Raw genomic sequence first — 22415 nt, 5'->3', positions numbered from 1 at the left:
GTGATTGGAAAGTTTGTAGATATATTTGTATGCTTGACCTAACTTGTTGGCATATAGAAACCCGCAGTTGTAAAGTCAAATAAATGAATAAAAGCGAGATGAAAACAGCCTATATAAGCAGAGTATCACATGAGTTGACTGACCGTAAAAATGATAGAAAACAGCATGCAAAGTTGGTAAAAGCGTGCGAATCGTTGGCGGAGTTTCATGTATATTTAACCTAAGTCATTGGAATGCCAACCCCGCAGTTAAATTTCGAAAACATTAAGTAAAATTCAAGAAAATGCCAGATATATAAGCAGATTATGGCAACTACAAACCGTGCATCGAAGACAAACTGCTTGCAAAGTTTTGAAAAACGATTGCAAAGTTTTTAGATTCGTTTGGGAATGTTACATATGATATTATATTGACGGGTTACATAGCCAAAAGTTCGAAAACTTAAAAAAATATTTCGTAAATTGCCGTTAAAATAGCGTACTATTATTCGCAGCATGTAGAGGTCATAGGTCAATTCAAGAAGTTACTCGAACAAACGCTATCAGGTTTAAAACAGTGTCAAACATGAAATAGTCGCCAACTCGAGTAAATTTCAAATTGCGTAAGCAGTAGTGTGGGTAGGTGAAGAGACAAAGTTTAAAGTCAAGCACAGTCGGGCATGATTAGTTCTTGCATGGGAGACTGCCTGAGAAAACCAGCTAGGGAATTTTTTTTTTGGTTTCATCACATACATATCAAACATATGAGACAATGTCCGTGCATCTTTTTTTCACTGTAATGTCAATTATTTTTAGTAGAAAAACATGGAAATTTAGGCATGTTATCAAGTTCATGAACATTTTTCCAATTTCTCTGTTATTTGTGGAGATCAAGTTGGTGATGATGTCGGCACATATTGGGGTTTGACCTGTTAACGTACCGTGAAAAGTCGTACAAAGTGAACGCAAAGTTGTGCAAAGTGATTGGAAAGTTTGTAGATATATTTGTATGCTTGACCGAACTTGTTGGCATATAGAAACCCGCAGTTGTAAAGTCAAATAAATGAATAAAAGCGAGATGAAAACAGCCTATATAAGCAGAGTATCACATGAGCTGACTGACCGTAAAAATGATAGAAAACAGCATGCAAAGTTGTTAAAAGTGTTCGAAACGTTGGCGGAGTTACATGTATATTTAACCTAAGTCATTGGAATGCCAACCCCGCAGTTAAATTTCGAAAACATTAAGTAAAAGTCAAGAAAATGCCAGATATATAAGCAGATTATGGCAACTACAAACCGTGCATCGAAGACAAACTGCTTGCAAAGTTTTGAAAAACGATTGCAAAGTTTTTAGATTCGTTTGGGAATGTTACATATGATATTATATTGACGGGTTACATAGTCAAAAGTTCGAAAACTTAAAAAAATATTTCGTAAATTGCCGTTAAAATAGCGTACTATTATTCGCAGCATGTAGAGGTCATAGGTCAATTCAAGAAGTTACTCGAACAAACGCTATCAGGTTTAAAACAGTGTCAAACATGAAATAGTCGCCAACTCGAGTAAATTTCAAATTGCGTAAGCAGTAGTGTGGGTAGGTGAAGAGACAAAGTTTAAAGTCAAGCACAGTCGGGCATGATTAGTTCTTGCATGGGAGACTGCCTGAGAAAACCAGCTAGGGAATTTTTTTTTTGGTTTCATCACATACATATCAAACATATGAGACAATGTCCGTGCATCTTTTTTTCACTGTAATGTCAATTATTTTTAGTAGAAAAACATGGAAATTTAGGCATGTTATCAAGTTCATGAACATTTTTCCAATTTCTCTGTTATTTGTGGAGATCAAGTTGGTGATGATGTCGGCACATATTGGGGTTTGACCTGTTAACGTACCGTGAAAAGTCGTACAAAGTGAACGCAAAGTTATGCAAAGTGATTGGAAAGTTTGTAGATATATTTGTATGCTTGACCTAACTTGTTGGCATATAGAAAACCGCAGTTGTAAAGTCAAATAAATGAATAAAAGCGAGATGAAAACAGCCTATATAAGCAGAGTATCACATGAGCTGACTGACCGTAAAAATGATAGAAAACAGCATGCAAAGTTGGTAAAAGCGTGCGAAACGTTGGCGGAGTTTCATGTATATTTAACCTAAGTCATTGGAATGCCAACCCCGCAGTTAAATTTCAAAAACATTAAGTAAAAGTCAAGAAAATGCCAGATATATAAGCAGATTATGGCAACTGCAAACCGTAAATCGAAGACAAACTGCTTGCAAATTTTGAAAAACGATTGCAAAGTTTGTAGATTCGTTTGGGAATGTTACATATGATATTATATTGACGGGTTACATAATCAAAAGTTCGAAAACTTAAAAAAATATTTCGTAAATTGCCGTTAAAATAGCGTACTATTATTCGCAGCATGTAGAGGTCATAGGTCAATTCAAGAAGTTACTGGAACAAACGCTATCAGGTTTAAAACAGTGTCAAACATGAAATAGTCGCCAACTCGATTATATTTCAAATTGCGTAACCAGTAGTGTGGGTAGGTGAAGAGACAAAGTTTAAAGTCAAGCTCAGTCGGGCATGATTAGTTCTTGCATGGGAGACTGCCTGAGAAAACCAGCTAGGGAATTTTTTTTTTGGTTTCATCACATACATATCAAACATATGAGACAATGTTCGTGCATCTTTTTTCACTGTAATGTCAATTATTTTTAGTAGAAAAACATGGAAATTTAGGCATGTTTTCAAGTTCATGAACATTTTTCCAATTTCTCTGTTATTTTTGGAGATCAAGTTGGTGATGATGTCGGCACATAGTGGGGTTTGACCTGTTAACGTACCGTGAAAAGTCGTACAATGTGAACGCAAAGTTGTGCAAAGTGATTGGAAAGTTTGTAGATATATTTGTATGCTTGACCTAACTTGTTGGCATATAGAAACCCGCAGTTGTAAAGTCAAATAAATGAATAAAAGCGAGATGAAAACAGCCTATATAAGCAGAGTATCACATGAGCTGACTGACCGTAAAAATTATAGAAAACAGCATGCAAAGTTGGTAAAAGCGTGCGAAACGTTGGCGGAGTTTCATGTATATTTAACCTAAGTCATTGGAATGCCAACCCCGCAGTTAAATTTCGAAAACATTAAGTAAAAGTCAAGAAAATGCCAGATATATAAGCAGATTATGGCAACTGCAAACCGTAAATCGAAGACAAACTGCTTGCAAAGTTTTGAAAAACGATTGCAAAGTTTGTAGATTCGTTTGGGAATGTTACATATGATATTATATTGACGGGTTACATAATCAAAAGTTCGAAAACTTAAAAAAATATTTCGTAAATTGCCGTTAAAGTAGCGTACTATTATTCGCAGCATGTAGAGGTCATAGGTCAATTCAAGAAGTTACTCGTACAAACGCTATCAGGTTTAAAACAGTGTCAAACATGAAATAGTCGCCAACTCGAGTAAATTTCAAATTGCGTAAGCAGTAGTGTGGGTAGGTGAAGAGACAAAGTTTAAAGTCAAGCTCAGTCGGGCATGATTATTTCTTGCATGGGAGACTGCCTGAGAAAACCTGCTAGGGAATTTTTTTTTTGGTTTCATCACATACATATCAAACATATGAGACAATGTTCGTGCATCTTTTTTTCACTGTAATGTCAATTATTTTTAGTAGAAAAACATGGAAATTTAGGCATGTTATCAAGTTCATGAACATTTTTCCAATTTCTCTGTTATTTTTGGAGATCAAGTTGGTGATGATGTCGGCACATATTGGGGTTTGACCTGTTAACGTACCGTGAAAAGTCGTACAAAGTGAACGCAAAGTTATGCAAAGTGATTGGAAAGTTTATAGATATATTTGTATGCTTGACCTAACTTGTTGGCATATAGAAAACCGCAGTTGTAAAGTCAAATAAATGAATAAAAGCGAGATGAAAACAGCCTATATAAGCAGAGTATCACATGAGCTGACTGACCGTAAAAATGATAGAAAACAGCATGCAAAGTTGGTAAAAGCGTGCGAAACGTTGGCGGAGTTTCATGTATATTTAACCTAAGTCATTGGAATGCCAACCCCGCAGTTAAATTTCGAAAACATTAAGTAAAAGTCAAGAAAATGCCAGATATATAAGCAGATTATGGCAACTGCAAACCGTAAATCGAAGACAAACTGCTTGCAAAATTTTGAAAAACGATTGCAAAGTTTGTAGATTCGTTTGGGAATGTTACATATGATATTATATTGACGGGTTACATAATCAAAAGTTCGAAAACTTAAAAAAATATTTCGTAAATTGCCGTTAAAATAGCGTACTATTATTCGCAGCATGTAGAGGTCATAGGTCAATTCAAGAAGTTACTGGAACAAACGCTATCAGGTTTAAAACAGTGTCAAACATGAAATAGTCGCCAACTCGATTATATTTCAAATTGCGTAACCAGTAGTGTGGGTAGGTGAAGAGACAAAGTTTAAAGTCAAGCTCAGTCGGGCATGATTAGTTCTTGCATGGGAGACTGCCTGAGAAAACCAGCTAGGGAATTTTTTTTTTGGTTTCATCACATACATATCAAACATATGAGACAATGTTCGTGCATCTTTTTTCACTGTAATGTCAATTATTTTTAGTAGAAAAACATGGAAATTTAGGCATGTTTTCAAGTTCATGAACATTATTCCAATTTCTCTGTTATTTTTGGAGATCAAGTTGGTGATGATGTCGGCACATAGTGGGGTTTGACCTGTTAACGTACCGTGAAAAGTCGTACAAAGTGAACGCAAAGTTGTGCAAAGTGATTGGAAAGTTTGTAGATATATTTGTATGCTTGACCTAACTTGTTGGCATATAGAAACCCGCAGTTGTAAAGTCAAATAAATGAATAAAAGCGAGATGAAAACAGCCTATATAAGCAGAGTATCACATGAGCTGACTGACCATAAAAATGATAGAAAACAGCATGCAAAGTTGGTAAAAGCGTGCGAAACGTTGGCGGAGTTTCATGTATATTTAACCTAAGTCATTGGAATGCCAACCCCGCAGTTAAATTTCGAAAACATTAAGTAAAATTCAAGAAAATGCCAGATATATAAGCAGATTATGGCAACTGCAAACCGTAAATCGAAGACAAACTGCTTGCAAAGTTTTCAAAAACGATTGCAAAGTTTGTAGATTCGTTTGGGAATGTTACATATGATATTATATTGACGGGTTACATAATCAAAAGTTCGAAAACTTAAAAAAATATTTCGTAAATTGCCGTTAAAATAGCGTACTATTATTCGCAGCATGTAGAGGTCATAGGTCAATTCAAGAAGTTACTGGAAAAAACGCTATCAGGTTTAAAACAGTGTCAAACATGAAATAGTCGCCAACTCGAGTATATTTCAAATTGCGTAACCAGTAGTGTGGGTAGGTGAAGAGACAAAGTTTAAAGTCAAGCTCAGTCGGGCATGATTAGTTCTTGCATGGGAGACTGCCTGAGAATACCAGCTAGGGAATTTTTTTTTTGGTTTCATCACATACATATCAAACATATGAAACAATGTTCGTGCATCTTTTTTTCACTGTAATGTCAATTATTTTTAGTAGAAAAACATGGAAATTTAGGCATGTTATCAAGTTCATGAACATTTTTCCAATTTCTCTGTTATTTTTGGAGATCAAGTTAGTAATGATGTCGGCACATATTGGGGTTTGACCTGTTAACGTACCGTGAAAAGTCGTACAAAGTGAACGCAAAGTTGTGCAAAGTGATTGGAAAGTTTGTAGATATATTTGTATGCTTGACCTAACTTGTTGGCATATAGAAACCCGCAGTTGTAAAGTCAAATAAATGAATAAAAGCGAGATGAAAACAGCCTATATAAGCAGAGTATCACATGAGTTGACTGACCGTAAAAATGATAGAAAACAGCATGTAAAGTTGGTAAAAGCGTGCGAAACGTTGGCGGAGTTTCATGTATATTTAACCTAAGTCATTGGAATGCCAACCCCGCAGTTAAATTTCGAAAACATTAAGTAAAATTCAAGAAAATGCCAGATATATAAGCAGATTATGGCAACTGCAAACCGTAAATCGAAGACAAACTGCTTGCAAAGTTTTCAAAAACGATTGCAAAGTTTGTAGATTCGTTTGGGAATGTTACATATGATATTATATTGACGGGTTACATAATCAAAAGTTCGAAAACTTAAAAAAATATTTCGTAAATTGCCGTTAAAATAGCGTACTATTATTCGCAGCATGTAGAGGTCATAGGTCAATTCAAGAAGTTACTGGAAAAAACGCTATCAGGTTTAAAACAGTGTCAAACATGAAATAGTCGCCAACTCGAGTATATTTCAAATTGCGTAACCAGTAGTGTGGGTAGGTGAAGAGACAAAGTTTAAAGTCAAGCTCAGTCGGGCATGATTAGTTCTTGCATGGGAGACTGCCTGAGAATACCAGCTAGGGAATTTTTTTTTTGGTTTCATCACATACATATCAAACATATGAAACAATGTTCGTGCATCTTTTTTTCACTGTAATGTCAATTATTTTTAGTAGAAAAACATGGAAATTTAGGCATGTTATCAAGTTCATGAACATTTTTCCAATTTCTCTGTTATTTTTGGAGATCAAGTTAGTAATGATGTCGGCACATATTGGGGTTTGACCTGTTAACGTACCGTGAAAAGTCGTACAAAGTGAACGCAAAGTTGTGCAAAGTGATTGGAAAGTTTGTAGATATATTTGTATGCTTGACCTAACTTGTTGGCATATAGAAACCCGCAGTTGTAAAGTCAAATAAATGAATAAAAGCGAGATGAAAACAGCCTATATAAGCAGAGTATCACATGAGTTGACTGACCGTAAAAATGATAGAAAACAGCATGTAAAGTTGGTAAAAGCGTGCGAAACGTTGGCGGAGTTTCATGTATATTTAACCTAAGTCATTGGAATGCCAACCCCGCAGTTAAATTTCGAAAACATTAAGTAAAATTCAAGAAAATGCCAGATATATAAGCAGATTATGGCAACTGCAAACCGTAAATCGAAGACAAACTGCTTGCAAAGTTTTGAAAAACGATTGCAAAGTTTGTAGATTCGTTTGGGAATGTTACATATGATATTATATTGACGGGTTACATAATCAAAAGTTCGAAAACTTAAAAAAATATTTCGTAAATTGCCGTTAAAGTAGCGTACTATTATTCGCAGCATGTAGAGGTCATAGGTCAATTCAAGAAGTTACTAATACAAACGCTATCAGGTTTAAAACAGTGTCAAACATGAAATAGTCGCCAACTCGAGTATATTTCAAATTGCGTAAGCAGTAGTGTGGGTAGGTGAAGAGACAAAGTTTAAAGTCAAGCTCAGTCGGGCATGATTAGTTCTTGCATGGGAGACTGCCTGAGAAAAAGCAGCTAGGGAATTTTTTTTTTGTTTCATCACATACATATCAAACATATGAGACAATGTTCGTGCATCTTTTTTTCACTGTAATGTCAATTATTTTTAGTAGAAAAACATGGAAATTTAGGCATGTTATCAAGTTCATGAACATTTTTCCAATTTCTCTGTTATTTTTGGAGATCAAGTTGGTGATGATGTCGGCACATATTGGGGTTTGACCTGTTAACGTACCGTGAAAAGTCGTACAAAGTGAACGCAAAGTTGTGCAAAGTGATTGGAAAGTTTGTAAATATATTTGTATGCTTGACCTAACTTGTTGGCATATAGAAACCCGCAGTTGTAAAGTCAAATAAATTAATAAAAGCGAAGCGAGATGAAAACAGCCTATATAAGCAGAGTATCACATGTGTTGACTGACCGTAAAAATGATAGAAAACAGCATGCAAAGTTGGTAAAAGCGTGCGAAACGTTGGCGGAGTTTTATGTATATTTAACCTAAGTCCTTCGAATGCCAACCCCGCAGTTAAATTTCGAAAACATTAAGTAAAAGTCAAGAAAATGCCAGATATATAAGCAGATTATGGCAACTGCAAACCGTAAATCGAAGACAAACTGCTTGCAATGTTTTGAAAAACGATTGCAAAGTTTGTAGATTCGTTTGGGAATGTTACATATGATATTATATTGACGGGTTACATAATCAAAAGTTCGAAAACTTTAAAAAATATTTCGAAAAAATGCCGTTAAAGTAGCGTACTATTATTCGCAGCATGTAGAGGTCATAGGTCAATTCAAGAAGTTACTCGTACAAACGCTATCAGGTTTAAAACAGTGTCAAACATGAAATAGTCGCCAACTCGAGTATATTTCAAATTGCGTAAGCAGTAGTGTGAGTAGGTGAAGAGAAAAAGTTTAAAGTCAAGCTCAGTCGGGCATGGTTAGTTCTTGCATGGGAGACTGCCTGAGAAAACCTGCTAGGGAATTTTTTTTTGATTTCATCACATACATATCAAACATATGAGACAATGTTCGTGCATCTTTTTTTCACTGTAATGTCAATTATTTTTAGTAGAAAAACATGGAAATTTAGGCATGTTATCAAGTTCATGAACATTTTTACAATTTCTCTGTTATTTTTGGAGATCAAGTTGGTGATGATGTCGGCATATATTGGGTTTGACCTGTTAACGTACCGTGAAAAGTCGTACAAAGTGAACGCAAAGTTGTGCAAAGTGATTGGAAAGTTTGTAGATATATTTGTATGCTTGACCTAACTTGTTGGCATATAGAAACCCGCAGTTGTAAAGTCGAATAAATGAATAAAAGCGAGATGAAAACAGCCTATATAAGCAGAGTATCACATGAGCTGACTGACCGTAAAAATGATAGAAAACAGCATGCAAAGTTGGTAAAAGCGTGCGAAATTTTGGCGGAGTTTCATATATATTTAACCTAAGTCATTGGAATGCCAACCCCGCAGTTAAATTTCGAAAACATTAAGTAAAAGTCAAGAAAATGCCAGATATATAAGAAGATTATGGCAACTGCAAACCGTAAATCGAAGACAAACTGCTTGCAAAGTTTTGAAAAGCGATTGCAAAGTTTGTAGATTCGTTTGGGAATGTTACATATGATATTATATTGACGGGTTACATAGTCAAAAGTTCGAAAACTTAAAAAAGTATTTCGTAAATTGCCGTTAAAGTAGCGTACTATTATTCTCAGCATGTAGAGGTCATAGGTCAATTCAAGAAGTTACTCGTACAAACGCTATCAGGTTTAAAACAGTGTCAAACATGGAATAGTCGCCAACTCGAGTATATTTCAAATTGCGTACGCAGTAGTGTGGGTAGGTGAAGAGACAAAGTTTAAAGTCAAGCTCAATCGGTCCTGGTTAGTTCTTGCATGGGAGACTGCCTGAAAAAACCAGCTAGGGAATTTTTTTTTGGTTTCATCACATACATATCAAACGTATGAGACAATGTTTGTGCATCTTTTTTTCACTGTAATGTCAATTATTTTTAGTAGAAAAACATGGAAATTTAGGCATGTTTTCAAGTTCATGAACATTTTTCCAATTTTTCTGTTATTTTTGGAGATCAAGTTGGTGATGATGTCGGCACATAGTGGGGTTTGACCTGTTAACGTAGCGTGAAAAGTCGTACAAAGTGAACGCAAAGTTGTGCAAAATGATTGGAAAGTTTGTAGATATATTTGTATACTTGACCTAACTTGTTGGCATATAGAAACCCGCAGTTGTAAAATCAAATAAGTGAATAAAAGCGAGATGAAAACAGCCTATATAAGCAGAGTATCACATGAGCTGACTGACCGTAAAAATGATAGAAAACAGGTGATTGCATTGATCAAGGCATCCCTATGGCGACTGTCCTTCTCAATTCTGCTGGTCCGTAACTGAGTTGCAGGCTGCTCCACTGCCTCTAGTCCTGCCATACTTCGCAGCTCTGTCACAGACATGCCCCGATGAGTTGATGTGATGCACCATCTTCTAATTGCATTATGTGAATAATGGAACCCTACAATTCCTCTCATGGGTGATGCCGCATCTCTATTTATGGTCTGTTCCAGCGTCAAGTCAATTGCTGATCTGGCAAAATGTTTTCCAGTTCGTCTAATGGAGAAAGCCCCTGATTGTACAACCATTCTACTCTGTGGTGCTGCATTCATGAGCTGATTGAGAAAGAGCACACCCCAATGAGCATAGTTGGGCCTATTTAAACCAAAGAAGATGTCAATTATAGCTGGCAGTGTGGTGATGTAGTCATCAACATTGTTCATGCGGAGTGCACGCATGAGGTCTCTGTGAACTCGATTAATCATGAAGACATACATGCTCCAGTATTGGGCAGTTGGGCCAAGTTTTCCATTCATCATGTCCTTGAAGAACAGGTCATACTGCTCCATATGGTCTTGGAAAAGTGGATGTGCATGGAGGAACTGTTCCTGGGCATTGACATCTTGGGGAACATTTGCAAGCAGATCCTTGACAGCATCCTGTCTTTCCTCTGTAAGATTTGACTTGAAGCTGTCATAAATCTTGTGCTCCATGGCAAGAGCCAGGATATCATGGATCCGGACACACCTATTGTAGTATTTACCATGAATGAAACCCATCAGTGACCCTTCAGCCAATATCCCAGATTCTGTCAGCAGGTGTTGTGCACCACTCTCATTGATGAATGTACCAATGGCGCCATAGAAGGCTAACTCCAAGTGGAAGTTTCCAAGCATAATGAGGAGTTTGTCAAATAGAGGTGCATCCAGTGATTGGATAGAGTATGCTTTCAGAGCTACAGCCAGGTCATATGTGACAATGCCATAGTTTTGGCCAGTCTCCATAGCCACATTCATTGTCCTTCTCATGGTTTCACGGACAACCTCATTTCTGGTTGGTGAGGCAGATATTGGATCCATATACCAGATTCTTTGTTGTGGCAATTTATCTGTGGTGTATTTTGAATAGAAGCCAGGAAATAGTGGTAAAGACTTTGCAACTTCAGACTGGAGCAACCAGTAAAAATCAATGACACGTAGAGTTGGTACTTTCTCTGGTTCCCGATTTTCATTTAGTAGTGACAAATTAAATCTAGCTTTCTTAAGCTGTTTGTAGTAAGGTACAATTTCACGTTCTTTCCCATTGAACTGTCGTCTGCTTCTCCCATCGCGGATGCCAGTAACAATCGGCTCATCATTAACCAGCTTGTTTGTGCTTGTAGCATCTTGCATGTTTTGGTAGCAGATCCCAACTGTAGCATGCAGGGTGCCCTGTCCATCAATGGTATCCATATTAACGTCATAGTTATCCCATGCAAGTCCTGTGCCTTGGTTAGGATTCAATTCCATACCATCGGGAGTATCTCGATCATTTTCTTCAACCGAATATGCAAATTCAGTCTCTAACGCCTTGACCTCATTATAACTCAGGGAGTTTCCAAGACGATTCAGGATACGTAAGATCAATTTGGAACCAGTCAAAGTTCCAAGTCCCAGTCCAAGTATGGTGTGTTTCCAAGGTCGCACAGCACCTCTTGATGTGTTGTACACAGCATCTGATGTCATGGATTTAACTTTTCTGACCACTGCATCTCTGTTATCATTGCCAAACGGTTCACGGAGGCCACAAAGGAGAGTTTTGTAAAACAGCAACATTTCTTCAGGTAGTTCAGGTGAGCATGCCTTGAGTGCTGCTACAGATGTTGGAGTCGGTGTTTTCCATTTGGGCATCGCCTGTATCACAGCTCGAAGATAAAGTGCTGCAGTTCGTATCACATGGAGGTGCTTTTCAACATCATTATGGAGGCTTGCTCTAGCATCACTTTCAGACATACAGGAACTATACACAAAATTACCCTTCCGATGGTCATAGATAGATATAGAGATTTTCTCTCCAAATTTGTCCTCTATCTTTTTTATCAAAGCCTGCACTGTATAACTTTCAATATTTTCTTTTGTTCCTCCCACACTCAGAAATTCGGTCCTGTAAAATTCGAGAATTGAGGTGGAAAGCATTGCTCTACCATTTTCAATTACCTCCATCTCGATGAGATCTGATATTGCTCTAAAGGTCGTTGCATGTAGACGTCTATTTGATGGGTCTACAGTCTTTGGTACAGCCTCGACTTCTTTGAAGAATTCACGACGGCAAGATTTGTTGTATTGGGCCTCTTTTGCTATAAGGTCAACTCCACTCATAACTAAAGCTTTTACTCGTTTATTTCTGCTTCTTGGAGCAGCTGCAATTATAGCATCACACCCATCTTTGGTAAGACAATCTGACAATGGTTCAACCTTCCTATTGACGGTCTTCCGCTGTACAGGACAAAATATACAAGAACCCCTCAATAAACCCTTTGCATCTGATGGTGGCATTGAACTTCTGCATCGAGTCACTTTTTTGGTGAAGGATGGTCACTTTGTGAAGCTGTTGATGGCCTTTTCACAGCAGTGAAATGTCTGTAACATTTCGAATGGTACCTTGCATTGTCAATTTCTTGCTTCAGATTGACTTCTGTAGTTATATCTCTGTAGCGATCTGACTTTAATAAAAGTCTAAATTCTGCTGTTGTTTTGAATGTACCCCATGTTTTGTCCACAAATACTTTCAGTGGGTCACTTCCCTTTGACTTGCAAATGATGCACACTGGATCAGCTGCTTCATAGGTGTTTGCTGCCTGAAATAAAACAAAGCTATGTGTAACATAGATGCATCAGTTTTGGTTGCTGAATTTCAATTGGATGATACAGTTAGGTGCCAGCTGGATAACTGATTAATCATGACGGATACACCAACAATATTTACTTTATGATCATCATGGTTGGTAAGGCTGGCAAGATCAATTCCATTGGTATTAGTTGCTCCTGGGGATAGCAACACATTCAGATGTCCTGTTAGGTAAATTTTAACTGAAGTGAATAAATCAAAGCATACCTGTTTAAATGTTTCTGGCAAATGAATGTTGTCAGTGGTGTTCTCACAATCCATTGCCACCATGTCTGTAGCCTGAAAAGGAATGATATAACTTTAGTATGCCTCAAGTAAATTGTACACATACAAAACAGTTTTAATATTGATTAAGTTTAAAAAGAGGTTGGTGGATACCTCATCAAAAGCTTTTGAGTACTTATCATAGTCACATAGTCACGGCATCAATTGCACGCATATCACTTGGTCCTAGGTTTAGCAAGCTATGATATTATTATATATGTGATTGAACTGAATAAACATTTGAAAAAAATATAAGTGCATACCTGATTAGCTTCAGAATTATGAATGTTGTCACTTGGGTTGTCACCATCCATTGTGGACGTGTATGTTGTCTGAAAATTATTTTTTTTGGTAAATTTTAACTGGTAACAATTGTGAATACTTTATCAGAAGCTCCATGTTTATTATACCCTGTATGTGGTCAAATTGCATGCATATTGGTACCTTGGGAATAACAAGTTACATATATCTAGTAGTTTTTGTGGTTGAAGTGAATAAACCAAAATGATATGCAAAATGTATTGAATGTCAATGAGGATGTCAACAACCATTTCGGGTATATCTATTTTCCAAAATTTATTTAATATTTATTGGTTTACCCAATATGTAACGGCTACATTAGGCAAGAGTTACATGCATGCCTACACCAGTGTTTTGAGCAAGGAATTTCAATCATCAGGACGATAGCTACTTTTGTTTGCCAGGGTTGGGATGGGTGATAAAATGTTATGACAATATATACATATGGAATACACAGGTTCGAGTGCTTTCTTCTATTTATATTATTTTGTGACATTAAATAAAGACAAAATGTACACTACACTATGGGAGGTTTAGGTCCAATACATTTTTTTAATTAACTCACTTCTGGATGCACCAAACATTGATAGCGTACTAGCCTGTCGTGCACGCTTGCTCTCAGCTCAACTGCTGTAAATGCTGAAAGGGACTTTTCAAATCTTACACTACGAATTCACGTTGTTAGAAACGCTGTGAGAATCATGTGGATGTCTGGAAAATCACAGGAAGCCTGTGTTGAACCAGCATACTTACCTTTCAGATCGTGTCTATTTAAACTTGCTGCTGTCTGGTGACCTCAGTGCTCATTGATGACTTCAGTGCGCATGCTCATAGTAACTTTTCTGATTGGCTGACGCGTTCAGTAACCACGGTTCACATTACGATGTCATTCACAGTCATTTATGTGATTTTTATACCCTATTGGGGAACTCTAGTTGGATTTAAGCAGCAGAAAATTTGACAGGCATGGGGTTCTTTGTACTCTATGGGATGTGTCATAATATTAAAAAATATTTTCAAGTGGTACTTTCAATAATTACTCAAATCTAAGATAGTAGGCGTAGGGGTCACATTTGGAGACTGTCTGGCAGGCCCTATGCAGCGGATAATTTGTCTTGCATTGAACATTCTGAGCTCTGTTGTATGTACTCAGTCTTTTGAAATTGGTTTCATGTGGTACCTCCAATGTTTGATCTAGCCCAAATCTTGGAGGGTCCTTTTGGGGCGTCTGTCGGGCATAATGCAGCAAAAAATTTGTCTGGCAGGAGCCATTTTATACTCTGTGTGATGTACCTGTTAATTTTAAATTGGTTTGGGGTGGTACCTCCAATGTTTAATCGAGTGCATTTTTGGCCCCTCTTAGAGGCCCCCCAGGGGCCACACGCAGCAGGTGGTCCCCGGCAGACATCCATATTTGCATATGTTAGGTTACACCACGAATGTGTTCAGATATTGGTACCTCGTTCGTTTGATCAAAATGCTCTGGGCTGCCGCTCTAGTAAGTAATATGTTGGTATGAGAAATGTCATGATATGAATGTTTGTTTTGGGAATGTTTAATTAACTATGTGTGTTTTTTACAATTAGTACATGTTGACCAGTGACCTACATATGCTATATATAGTACAGTTCAGTTTTTAAAAAAAATGTTTAGCATATCCAATGAAAGTGAAATGAACGGAAAGCGGAAATTTTTAATCGAAATAGGCCTAGTCTGCAAAAATATTGATTTGTTAATTTTTAAATAACACACAATCATTCAGCTGGTTTTGAATATACCACAAAACAAACAAAGCAGTAATCAAGACTGATCGTCATTCATGATGGATAGTAACACAAGTATCTACTATTTATCGCAACAAATGTGCTTTGGCAAACTCTAAATCGGGTACCATTTAATCGTTATTCTAAATTTTCTGCGACAAACCTGGCGTTTGGAAATATCCACTCTCAAAACTACTGAGACCCTGGGGATGTATGCAGCAATCGATGCAAGCCAAGGAATGCAATGATTTTGGTTACTGAACTGAAACGAATTAGGGAAATAACAAAAGAGTGTCTATAGAATATCGTATACAACCATTTGGACACCGACCTTCAACTTTTTATTAGGACGCTTTTTCACATGTTAATTTAACCATGGAGGTATGGTTTGTTCATCAACGCCGCTGCCCAATTTGATGCGCCATTGGCATATGTGCATGTCAATGACAATCCGTACAGTTTAGGTAAATATATTAAAATAGGGAGGTTATCAAAATCAAATCAGCGGTTTCCGACCAGGTATCCACGGCGCTCCGGGAAGCTCCGAGAAGCAGCCTTGTCCACCGGGAAGCTCAGTGCGATTTGCAAATTTATGCAAGAATATTCACGAGCTGAAAATTCAGCACGGCGCCTCGTTTTCGCCAGCAGAATTGAACAAATTGAAAACCCATTTCAACACCAAAACACGTCAATTGCTGTAAAAATGGGACGTCTTAAACATTTTTTGTGAACGCTTGTACATTTTACAACATTGTAGCAAGGTTTCGGTTGACCTATTTCTTAGCGTCTTGTCGATTTCACAAAAGTGCTGACCGTAAATATTTGCTGTGTCACGTTGCTTTGCCGGTGTAAGCGCAGAACGACTTGCGTTATAGCTAGCACTGAATTTATTATAAACAATTATTTCCTAATAATAAACAAGAATTACAGTAGATCGCACTGAAATAAAAACGCGTGCTTTGCCGACAAAACTGAACTGTGTGTCATTGCAAGTTCTTGGTCTGAATACGGGTAGCCCAGGAACTACGATCAACTGTGCGCAGTCCCTATGGAGGGGGGGGGGTGTATCGGCTGGTATCTAGTGTAAGAAATAGAAAAGAGATAAAGGCTTCAGTGAGCCCATATTTTTTAAACTCGAAACAATAGACGAAAAGAATGAAAAATAAAATATATAAAAAATACTAGCTTGAAAAATATTAGTTGCTCTTTCAAATTTCGCTAAAGACTTACTTTTATTTTACCGATATCACCAGAAGAAATCAATAAAACTACAAAAACTTACTCCATTTACGAACAATTAACGGTTACACAGAAAGCACGGCACAGTTGGAAACGTAGCCTGTTCAGAATTTGTCAAAAACCAATCAATATTTGTTCCTGAAGACCATCATCGGATCCATAGCCGTATAAAAGAGTAGGGCTGTTGCAGCTGTAACCTAAATAATCAATTCAAATGCATCTTAGTAATGAAAATTGACAATATTTGTTGTTTCTTTCTACATATTATCTTAATAACTAAATAACTCGGGCGAATGTCCATTTTTTGTCACGGTACAAGTCAAAGAAATCGAACTGGCCACTCATTTGTTGTTCCTGTACAAAAACTACAAAAATTACAAACAAAAACAAAATATCTGGCTAGCACTTCCTTTTAAAAATATAGTTGGGAAAGAGTTATATATGATATTCTATCATCAACTTCTCTGTTTATCTGAAATAAACATTAGTGGGACTAAAACGCATGTAGTATTTGTCCATACAGATGTACCGTCCTATAACTTTATCCCTCGTGTAAAAATGTCCTACACAAGGTAGGCAAAGATACAACAAACATGTGTAGAACATATTTTAATGAATTAAAAAATAACGAATACAGAGCACAGTTATAACTCAAATATTATAAACAGTGAACAGTGTACGTTAAATCATAACACTATTCAGTATTACTCACGTTAACAGCTCACCCAGCGTGATTCTCGCCGTTGGCGAGAAATCATCAAAAACTTCAAGTTGCTCCGTCAAGCGGGAATATTAGATTTCTTTCAAAATAAACATTTCAGGAAAAACAGTAAATTAAAATACACATGCATAATGTACTGTATTGGAAATCCATTCAGTTCAACGTCACCAATCTAATATCAGGTAGTATTAAGACACAGACATTGAAACCATAATAAACTAATACTAATATTACAATATATTAAAAAATACTAAAACCCACGTGATATGAATGGAAGTGAAGGTGATATAATAAAATGCAGAACACCTACATGATATAGATGCTGCGTTGATGCTTCATTGAAGAGGTTACCTGTTTTATCCCCCCTTAAAAAACTGATGAATTATTTTGATTTAATCTATGTAACCATAGAAATACTCCAACGCCTGATATGCCACTATTTAAAAGGACTTATCGAGGGTAACAACGAAGGATCATTGCAATATTAGTCATGAATGAAAGCGACCTCATCGGCCGAATGAGGTTTATCATAAATGACAATTTCGTCAATGAGGCCATAAAACTCGTTAGTTTTTCCAACGCTATCTTGTCTAATAGTAAGAGATGTATCTTTTATAAGCCTGTCCCCATGACAACAGTTCACTTCACCATTTTCTATCTTATTGTCAAGGTATCACGACATCATAAGACATGGCTACGTGATGCGATATATTTAGTTCAGTCAAAAAGTGTAGTTCAGGTTTCTCTACTCTCTGTTGTATTAACACCTTCACCAAGCATTTTCCATCCTTCCAAATAACTATTTGATACGATTCCTTGCTAGTGACCCCATGGTGTTTTTGACGTTGCCTTGGAAACTAGCTGTTTATCTCTCTCCCATGACGATGATTGATTGATACATCCTTAGTTTGCACATATGCGTCCGAAATAGACTATTGACACATTTGTATGTGCTACATTGTATTTGATTACGTCATAAAATCCGACATTCATTCTTAAAATCTGCTCAGATTATCGAAAATCAAAAGTCTTTCGACAACTTGATAGCACATACTTTTTTTTTCGAGTAAATGAACCAAAGAATGCGTCACAGACAGTATAGCCAAGTGTAGCCGACTGTTGTAATACTTTTATTACGAGACGTACATCCACTATATTTTTAGGGTAAACAACCTACAAGCTGTACGGTCATCGCGGTCATAGTTACAGAAAAATGATAATGAATAGTTTGCACATTGTGTAACATCGATTCTTTATCGGCATTACACAAATGACCCGTCTGACCAAGTTCACCAAAGATTTTTTTTTAAATATTTTCTGTGCCAGGCGACAGCTCCGGACTTTTGAATGTCACTGTTGTCTCTCCTGACTTTTTTGTAAGTGCAAATTGCAAGTGCAAGTGTCTCGGCCAGTGGAATTGGCCTTCCCATTGAGTCTGTGACACACTCACCCAGGTATATTATTTGTCTTCCAATCAGGCTGCTCTCCTTGCGAAGAATGTAACAATTCGTGCATGCAATATATGTATTGAATATTTCTTTATTTCTTCACCTATAAAAGGTAACAAAATATTCCCCTTTCTATGTAAATTACGTATGTATTTAAGGTAGCGGGACTATTATATGCATACTTGTTTTCATCTTCTAATTGTGACTAAATGACTACAAATAGACCCAGGAAAGTATATATTTTTAGAATTGCCAGACTTCAAGCTTTTCACAAGTGTATTTTGCATGTCCATATCTGCATTCTATGACGCATTACTCAATCAAAGGTGAAAAATTACTTTTTCTGTAAAAAAAAATAATTACGCATTTATGCTGGCGATAAGAAGTATTTTTGTTCACTTTTCCTAGTTGTTCAATAGTCTAGTAAATTGAATGTGTCTGGTCAGTTTTATTCAAGCAACGCGTTTTAAAAAATAGTGTGCTGAATTTCAAATATTGTTTTAGTCGCATTGCCCCCAACTCAAACCACAACTCGTTGGTAAATAATTGATGAAATAGTTTTTCTGGACACATTCAAGTTCCTCTCACTGTCACCTTAAAGCTGTGAAAATTTGGTGTTAATCCGATGATAATAAGTATACGTTATTTTTTGTTAAAGACCTTGTATTTTTAAAAACATAAACTCCTAGAAAACGTCCATGAAGTAACAGCAAAGATTTTCAAGCTTGTTTATCGGCACAATCAATTTGTTTTCCCATCAAGGTCTGTTTTAACATGTGTAGGGACATCCAAATGTGTAAGGCTATTGGAAACCAAAAAATAAAGGAATGGGATAGCTATGATTGGATAAATTCGGCATATGAAAACACCAAAATCAATGATTTTTTTTCAGTGGCTGTGTGACCTTGTGTCTGACACATTCATATGCAAATGACTAATCTGTGAAACAAATAGGGGCGGAGACAAATCACTCAAATGTTTGGAAACACTAATTGTGTGTCAGATAGCTACTGATAACACATCCTAACATTGCTTTGTCTTGAGTTTATCTTTGAAACTTATAGGCACACAGATTAAACCTGTGTTGTTGATTTTGGAAAACACTACTGAGGCTGCCTTGCTTCCCTTCAGAAAATCTACATTTTAACCAACTTACATGACATTCTATGTTATGTTGACTTTATCACATGAAAGTTTATAGTGCATTTCATCAATTAATAAATAAATGTGAAAATCGTAATTTTCAACACAAATAATAGTCTCGCTACCTTAAAAGCTTATAAGCCTAAAATGAAGGACGTAATACTTGGAAATCAATTAAACTTTGGATTCCTGACAGGTATCATCACTTCTGGTTTCAATTCTAAAAAATATTAATTTCATCACAAAGAGTAAATACTGGATTAGGGCATTCTCGTTCTAAACAAGATCTCGGCGCCACTTGCATATAAGTACCCAAGATTCACCATTACTGGACAAATTGCATTTAATCACGAACCAAATTTGCCAGCTTGAACCTGCAAAGGCATTATTGCCAAAAGCATTACCATATTTATACCGTAAATTATTCTGATTGTGTGGAATAAACACATTGGAGGTAGTAATATGTCTACGAGAATTTTTGAAATGTACATACAGAAATTCAAGATGCCACACATTGATATTGAAAGGTTGTCGTGAACGATATATATAGATTGTTAATGCCTGATGTTTTCGGTCGATCAAATACGACGATATATAATTCCAATTTGCGAATGTTTTATTCTTTTATGTTGCATATTCACCCCTCCAATATACCCTCCTTTTCAAATTTGAACACTTCAATAAACGGTCAACAACGACGACGTGTTTTGCAAAGACAAATAACTCGTAACTTGATTGGTTAGAAAGCCATTCGCACTCAAAGATAAAACAATGAAGCTGTTCGCTGATATTATTAAAATCACATGTATGTGTCCCTGTTAATACAAAAAAAAACTATGGGCAAAATTAGCCTATCGGATTACGAGCGAGTGTTAATCAGTGACCGGTAATTACCATAACGTCTGCTGTTTGAAAACAATAAAATCAAATAATGTCACAAGTAAGGCGACAACATATAGACAGTCCTAAAATTAAGATTTGTGATTTGAATATTTGAGATTTGGCCAATTCCTAACTTAACAGTAAATTCGAGAAATGCATGCCTTGGAATTGTGTTTGGGTTTTAGGTTGATATACTGTTTACCTGTCACTTTTATTGCTCCTAAAATGGGTCGATAACATGGAATCCTCTCGATCACTAAATTTATATAAAGACGATTCACTCACCAACATAACTGCATTAACAAGGCATCATGTAGTACGATTACTACGAACAAGTTATAACCGACGAAGAGTAATCACGTGTTCATGTCGGTCTTTCGATGAGGTTGCTTCCACGTTAACACATTTGCAAAAATGTTTGTATTAACATTCATTGATAATTTATTTTCTCGTGTGAAGATGATTAAAATGACGTTAACGGATTTAAGTTTCTGGTAAAAATAGCATACTTTACTGGTAGGATTGTGAGAGAATATAAAGTCCAGAGGCATTATGAGGAATAGATCTTGATAATTGGTATGAAATCTGCTTATTTATAAATAATATGATGTTCATCGTAACATATTAAACCCAGGGTGTATAACTACGATATATCATTGTTGTTTATGATCATTTGTTTGAAGGGCGGTGGTCGTCGCGCTGCGTCCTGCTCGATATGGGACTCATATACAACGCATGGTTTGCTTAGATGAAATTTTAACACTTGCTGCGCATCGATCAAGCTCTTTGCTATTGACAGATTTTATATTGCCCATCCCAATACCATAAGAGCAGTGCAGATAAGTGCACGAGGCAACGTTTGGTACTAGATAGTCAAGTTCAGGTTCAGGTCAAAGTTGTTCATCTAATCTCTGGGTGTATTTACATGGACTTTTGAGCTGAAAAGAACTACAAATAGAGTAGAATATGTCAACACCACTGTCACATTTGCAAGTTCATGCGAAGGTTGTTGATGCACAATTGACAACTGCGCATTTCACTGAGGATCCGTAAAATTTCTTCTTTTATTAGCACTGCTCATCTATTGAAAGGTAAGTAATATTCTGGTATGCCAAGTTTTCTTGGGAATGTTTAATTATTTATGAAATGACGTTTTAATTTACCTGTCAATAAAACAATTTTTACCCTTGAAGTTTAGCTTAGTCAGACAAGCGCCAACAGGTATGTGATCTATTATATAATAGTTTAATTCATAACTACGCCATTTATTCAATACAAATGTATTAATAACTAACTTGCCATTGTTGATATATGGGTTGCTGAATTAAGGGATTTACCATTGTTGTAGTGGGGGGTATGTGATAGTGGGACTCAAGAGACGATATTCATTAAATTATTTGAAGAATTATCGTTTAGATTACTTTTAAATTATAAACACAATATTAAAATGCCGTCTGACTTATAGTGATAATTCCTCAATTAAATTTGGGGTGGGTAAGTTTGTTTGCATTGTCACTCAAGGCCATTCAATATACTCTATTAAATAATATTAGGCCGTATTTCACATGACAAAGACAATGATTGAATTAACATTTCACTATAAACTAAATTCATCAGTCTAACTACTTGTTTATCGAGAACGTTTCCATGCTACCTTTATATACGAGACATATATGGCTACATTTTGATTTGATATGCCTAAAATAATATGCACATCTATCAGAATATGCATGTAAATTACTAACTGAATCGTTTCTATGTTGGAAGTATAGTCAAGATCACAGATGGGTAAATTTTACATTAAATGTGAAATGTGCCACATGATATCAACTGCAGTGCATCTTTGGATGTAAAACCAGCCAATTATACATTCAATTTGTTATGTTGCAAAATCAGCAGAATGAAATGGTGTTCGAAATTCGATGCCTGGCCATGGCTTACACTAATGCATATTATATTAATTATGCAACAAATGTTAATCTTGTATACTTTGACATGTATAGTCTTGACAGTTTATTTTAA

The sequence above is a fragment of the Saccoglossus kowalevskii genome, chromosome 15 (assembly GCF_978046115.1).
Source record: "Saccoglossus kowalevskii chromosome 15, keSacKowa6.1, whole genome shotgun sequence".
NCBI classification, from domain to species: domain Eukaryota; kingdom Metazoa; phylum Hemichordata; class Enteropneusta; family Harrimaniidae; genus Saccoglossus; species Saccoglossus kowalevskii.
Note: the sequence above shows the minus strand (reverse complement) of the source record.